The following is a 7283-nucleotide window of genomic DNA, read 5'->3' on the forward strand; positions in this document are numbered from 1 at the left end:
ACAAAACAAATCCATTGAATTATTCGTTTTAAAATGAGAATGAGGTGAGACGGGTGACGGGTGACGGGTGACGGGTGACGTCGACGATGACGACGACGACGACGACGACGACGACGAGAACGACGACGAAAGAATTTTTTTTTAAAGGCGGTGGAAAAAAATATAACTCGAAGCCATTTTTCAAAAACCCGTGAAAGAGAATTTGAAAGTTTCTAATTTAAAAAAAAAAAAAAAAAAAAAAAGTTATTAAATTTCTGCCAGAATAATTAATTACAACGTTATATTTTGATTGATACCAACTGTTGAAACCGAAAATTTAACAAACTACTGTTTTTTTCAAAATGGATGATTGTTAGAAAGAGAGAGAGAGAGAGATAGAGAGAGAGAATGTGTGTGTGTGTGTGTGGAGGCCTACGCGGACGGCACGGACGTGTTCGAGGCACGTTTTCGAAACTTTTTTTACTTTTTTGTGGTCTAGGAGGGAAAATACCCGAAGGTAAAAAAATATAAAATAATTTTGCGTCGTCTTCGTGGTTGTAGTTGTCGTCGTCGTCGTCGTAATTCGTATGCACGCATTTGTCGAAAAAGGGCGTGAAGGGTGTCGAAAAACCTTTGAGGCAAAAAAAAAAAACTCTTTGAAACCCCGAATATTGTGATTTAATCGCATAAATATTTGACTGTGAACCCAGTGTATCGATAATAATTACAGTAATTTACAATAGAAGTTTAATGTGAGTAATTTTCTCGAAAGTTTTTGGCGGATAATCGCCGTTTTGACGATTTTCGAATCGACGGGTGTGAAATACGTGGCACCAAGGCTTTGCCGACTACGACGACGACGACGACGACCTCTTCCTTCTTCTACTACCACAATCATCTTCATCCTCCTCTCTCTAACACTTTTCACAATATGATTGTTCTTCCTTTTCCTTTTGCCTTTCATTCCTCCGAAAGAGGTTCATGAGAACAATTCTCCTGATAGATTTTCTTTTTTCTCTCTCTTTTACTCTTTATTCCGCGGTGGTTCCCCGTCGTTTTTTTTCTTTTTCTTTTCGCTCCGACGTCTTGTCGACGATTTTAAAATTGTCAAGTCATTATCTTCCTATTAGTGGGAGGTCTCAAAAGTCGCACGCCCACTATCAATCATTTTTCTCTTTACTCCGGTACCATATATACTACTATCTCGGGTGGCCTAAGAAAGAAAAGAAAAAATTTTTAAACCGCTTCGAGGTTGTTAAAAAAAAAAAAATTTCCGAGCTCGATAACCGCGGGCCCGGCAGCCAGTCCTTAAAATTTTTTTTTTTTTTCATATTTTGGCCAACCTTATATTGGCGAATGATTTTTCTCGGGTTCGGGTTCGGGTGATTTCGTTCACATCATTATAAGAAAATTCTAGAATGAATGAGTTTTTTTTTTACTACAATAACCTACTTTCTTTTTGTTTCTCATACGTTTAATTTCACATAATAATTGCCGGTTGTTGTTGTTGTTTTGGTTGTTCCACCTTTATTTTGTAATAAATATGAAAAAAAAAATAAAAATTCGTATAAATTTTTATTAATATCATCATCATCATCGTCGTCGTCGTCGTCACCACCGTGGTAAAAGACTAGAAGAAAAAAAAACGCGCACATTCCTGCAGGAGGATGATAAATCATTTCTTACACGGCGTTAATTTTCCTCTTTCTCCCTCCCCCCCTCCTCTCCCCTCTCCCCGATTTCCCCGTTTTCCCTTCCCGCTTCCTTCCTCGTCACCGCCATTTTATGTTTGACCCGAGATACTACACGGAAACAATGTTTTCGGCGAGATGTTTCAAAAAGAAAGAAGAAGACGGAGAGAAATTGATTGATTTTGCTTGTTTGCGTGAGTGGGTGCGTGAGTGCGGGTGCGTGTCGGGTGGTAGGTAAATGGCAGGTAAATACGGCGACGATTCTCGGCGCAATAATAAGTTGAGTATTTAATTAACGATTTATGGTCATTTGCGAGATTATTTACGGCGTGCGATATATCGAAGAAGTGCGTGATGACTCATCATCATCATCATCATCATCATATTGCCCTCGAGAGAGAGAGAGAGAGAGAGAGAGAGAAAGCCCACCTTAGTGAATGATTATGCAAAAGGGCCTCCTCGTAGTTTGACGACGACGATGATGACGACGACGGAGGCGTACGAACAAAACAAAATAAGATGATGATAATAATAATAATAAAAATCTCATCCCGAGCGATAAATCACCCGGGTCCAGGCAGGGATGAGAGAGAGAGAGAGTGAGAGAGAGAGGGAGTGAGAGTTCAAAAACTTTGTCGTCGTCGTCGTTGATGATGATGATGATGATGATGGTGATTGAAAAAGGGCAAAAGAATACGGCGTGGCTGGCATTACGTTACAGTTTTTCAAATAGACACGCACGCACACGCACACACACACACACACCGTCGAGGACGTGAAACACCGAGGGCAGTCGCACCATGTAATTATGAAGATATCCAATTGCGCATAATTTCGATGTCACCGCGTCACAACCTATAGTTATCACCCAACCCAGAGAAGTGTTGGTTCGTTCGTTGTGTAAAGTTTGGAAGAAAATTTTAATTTTACCTCTCTCTCTCTCTCTCACTCTCTCTCTATCTTTCTTTCTCTTTCCCCCTTTTCCCCCCTACCCCGTCGGTTTATATTCGGCCTAAATATGGAACGATTAAAGGTTGTAAACAGGTCGTTTCACTCACTCTCTCTCTCTCTCTCTCTCTTTCTACCATTTCTTCCCACCCGTCGTTGATGTTTATAAACAAAAAAAAAACTGAAAATAATGGAGAAAATTCGAAAACGACTAAAATTAAATCATTTGTGATTGGTCACAGAATATTTCGTAGGTTTTTTTTTTTTTATCACGTCCCTCTTCCTCCCCCCACCCCTTCCCCTCCCACCCCCCGATCGCCGAATAATAATTATTATCATCATTATTATTTTCTTTTTTTTTTGTGTTTTTTTAATGTTGGTAAAGCGCGAGAAATCATCTCCTTCTTTATAAAAACTTTTATAACTTTAACGGCATTAATTACATCGATAATAAATTATTATTATTATTATTATTATTATTATTTAGGTACGAAGAAATTTTTTTTTTGTTTTTTTTTTTTTTTTCCCCCGCGTCGGGGTGATAATAATAATAATGATAATGATAATATTATTTTAAATACGTAAAAAAAAAAAAAAAAAAAAAAATTGATGGGTCGCATAAAAATTTTCTTTTTTTTTTTTTTTTCAAAATTTTATCGTTCATTGTTCGATTCGATATATCGAAACGATGATAATTTCGATATTATTTTGTGACGTTTTCTTTTTTTTACTTTCGAATTTTTATTTAAAAAAAAAAAAAAAGAAAAAAAAATTTTGCAATGTGTTGAGAAATCGACTTGAACTCTTTCGACTTTTTTTTTTTTAATCTCTCTCTCCCTCGCCCTCTCTCTCTCTCTCGCCCTCTCGCTCTTTTTCGGTTGGTATTTTTACAATGTGAATTTAATAAACGATGGAATTATACGAAATTGCGCATACTTTGTTGTATATATTATAATTTTTTTTTTTTTTTTCGATGCCGCAACTTTTCCGAAAACGAAACACAAAAGACACAAAATGACAAAACCGGAAATTCAAAACCGAACCAACCGTGTCGGAATCTCGGCGGGAATTTCGCACAATCGCGTGATTAATCGTTAAATTAATTAGCGGGAGTTTTTTAATTTTTTTCTCTTTCGTGAAGGTTGAAAAAAAATATTAAAATGATATTCGTGTGCGTGTGCGTGCGTGTGCGTGCGTGTGCGTGTGCGTGCATGTGCGTACTCGCGTAATCTCTCTTATATACATATACAACTTCCGGTTAAAAACTTTGCCTCTTACACTTATTATTCAGGAAATGAAAAATTTCATAGAGTAAAAAAAAAAAACAAATAAATTTTTTTCTCTTCGTAAATAATATCTACGACCTTCGTGTCCTCTTTTCTTACTTCGACTTCTCTACCCACCCACCCCCCGTTTCTTCTCTCGTGATTTCGTTAATAAAAAAAAGATTCGTATCTTTTTTGGAAAAGTTTTTCACACCCAGCCAAGTGTGAAAAAAAAAAATTATAAAAAATTAATTGTAGAGAAATACAAGAGTCGAAACGGTTGTTGTGTGCGTGTGTGCGTGTGCGTGTGCGTGCGTACTTCCGATCAAAACTGGATCCAACGGTAAACCATCACCACCACCACCGCCTTGCGAAATAAAATTTATTTCAGCGTTTCCCAAAAACAAAAAAAAAAAAAAATATTCTCAAAGTTTTTGTAATAACTTTTGTTTTTTTATTAATAACGGTCTCAAATGTTTTTTTTTTTTTTGTTTTTAATTACATAAAAATTTCATATAAAACGCGCGTTTTTCGCATGCATAAATAATACGTACGTCGCGTTACAAGGTTCATAGAGAGAGAGAGAGAGAGAGAGAGAAAGAGAGAGAGATGTAATAAATTATTTTGTAATTTGTGTAGCATAACATTACGAAGTATTGAAAACACCTACGTTTTTCCCGCCCTTTTAATTTCGTACCACAAATGAATCATCCATTATTACTATTATTATTATTATTATTATTATTATTATTATCAATATCATCATCATCATCATCGTCATTACACATATACATATATATATATATATATAAATCGTTTCATTTATTTTAATTTCCCCCTCTCCTCCCCCCTCCCCGTTCGTTCGTTTGGTTGGTTTGGTTGTAGCGAATTTGTTTTGTTTTTTTTTTTTTTTAAACGACGACGATCGTATATTTAAAACGTTTGTTTGTTTGTTTGTTTGTTCGTTTGTTTGTTTTTAAAAACTCAATTAAAATATTTAATTTAAAATTTAAAAAAAAAAAAAAAAGCGAAAGAAACAATGAATGAATGAATGAATGAATGAGCCAGAGAGCAAACGAGAGAGCGAGCGAGGTAGTACGGAGTGATTGACTGTGAGAGAGAGAGAGAGAGAGAGAGAGAGAGAGAGAGAGAGAGAGAGAAAGATTTGAAATTGAAATGGAAAAGAAAAATGGAGGTAATAAAAAAATTAAATTTTGATTCGGTCTATAAAATTTTAAGAAAATAATAAATCTCGATAAAAATAAAAAAAATTGATTTTATCGATTAGGGATTTTTGTGCGTGCGTAATGTTGGCAATATTGATCGAAGGAGGTGAATTTTCGGGTTGAATCAACATCATTTCCTTATCCGTCCTTTGACGACGACGACAATGATGATGATGATGATGATGATGATGATTTCACATACAACAACCGCTTGTGAGTTTTTCTGATGGGAATCAGTCACAGGACGTAAGAGACCTGACCTTTGCGTCACTTGCTTTCCTCTCCCGCTTCCCCCCCCCTTTCGCACGCGCGAATGGTTTACCTCCTCTTTCGCCTCCCCCGCTCCTCATCACGTCACTCCATGTGAATAATTACGGTCTTTGTCTCTCTCTCTCTCTCTCTCTCTCTCTCTCTCTGTGTGCTTTTTCTCCGTTTGTCAAATTTCCGGTCACCCTTTTACGCCTTACTTTATTTTCGCATACTCATGTGCGTATTATAAAAATGCCCCAGTTTATAAAAAAAAAAAAATGTCAGTGACGTGTTTAATATATATATATATTACAAAAGTTGAAAGGTACGTCGACCTGACGGATTGTGTGCTGTGGGAACGTTTCCACATCCTGCCATTTTTTTTTTTTCCAAGTTAAAATTGGTCGTGTGAAATTTTTTTTAGAAAAAAAAAAAAACATCTTAACTTTATTTTAATTATTGTTCAGGTAGTCTCTCGTAATTATACGGTGAATTTTTATTATCATTATTATTATTATTATTATTATTATTATTATTATATTTCACCTCCTTCTTCTTTTTTCTGATTTTCTTTTGTGTGTGTGGGTGCGTGCGTGCGTGCGTACGTACGTACGTAAATGTGTGTTTGCCCTCATCACCGCATTAAAGTTTATTAAAGGAAGAAAGAAAAAGAGACCTTTCGTCGCGTAAAATTTTTTATTTCGTCGCGATAAAAGGGTTTCACATAGAAAACGTTAGTTGCACTACCACTACTCGTATATTTTAGGGGCTTTACCCTTCTTTGTACGTCGTTACAGTTGACCGAACACTGTGTAAAACCGCGCCTAAGACTTTATTTGGTTTTCCCTTTTTCTTCTTCTTTTTACCGTAGAAAAACAAACAAACAAACAAACAACAAACAAACAAAGTCGGGTGAAAGTATCGGAAATTTCGATTCTGATTGTCTTTTTTGTCCAGATTTTAAACGATGGGAAGAAGGGGCGAGGGTTGAATTTTATATCGATCGCGTTCGTTACGTAATTAAATGAGGGGAGGGAGGGGGGGCGGAAAGATGAAGACTTGCGGAGCGTATAAAGGAAAAAATTTTTTTTTTTTTATCCGTAACGGATGAAATTATTTACGGTACTTAATTGACGGGCGAAAGAATCGATAAATAAATCGAAATTTGTCAATGACCCATCAATGAATTATGAAAAAAAAGGAGTGCCACAACGTGAAAAAAAAAAATTACCTTCGTGAGACACATTTTGTGAGTGAGAGAGAGAGAGAGAGATGGAAAAAGTCAAAGAGAGACACACACACACACACACACAGACAACAACAACGCCGAAAAAATTGTTTTAAAACCCTAAACGTGACCGTGTCGACGATGACGATGATGACAACAACAACAACAACAACAACATAATCACGAGTTACGACAAACGACTCGATAAAAAAGTTAAAATCCACGCAGAAATTTTTTTTGTCGAATTATCGAAATAAATCCCCGTGAATTTAATAAATAATAATAATTTTCACCGGAAGTGGAGACCGAGGAGGGGGAGAGAAAGGAGAGGAAGTTGGGGTGGGGGTGGGGGTGGAGTCGATAGGACATGTTTGATAATTTTGTTTCTCATGTGTGTGAGCGAGGGTGTTAGTTAATGGGGAGGGTCGAAGGTGAAAACAAAAAAAAGTACGTTCGGATATAATCGATTCTTCTGCCACTTCGAATTGAAAAAAAGTTTTTTTAAAATAGGGATTCGTAATAATGGCCACCCCGATGCAGACGACGAAATAAAGAAATTTTTCGATAATGATGAGGTGGGGGAAGGGGGGAAAGGGAGGATGGTTTGATTTTAATTATGAGTTAACACATTTAAGGTTTGTCCAAACGCCCACCCAGGTACGCCCCGAGCAAGCTGATTTTTTTCTTCCAAACGTAT

This window comes from Pediculus humanus, genomic scaffold, assembly GCF_000006295.1.
Source record: "Pediculus humanus corporis 1103172108202 genomic scaffold, whole genome shotgun sequence".
Classification (NCBI taxonomy): domain Eukaryota; kingdom Metazoa; phylum Arthropoda; class Insecta; order Psocodea; family Pediculidae; genus Pediculus; species Pediculus humanus.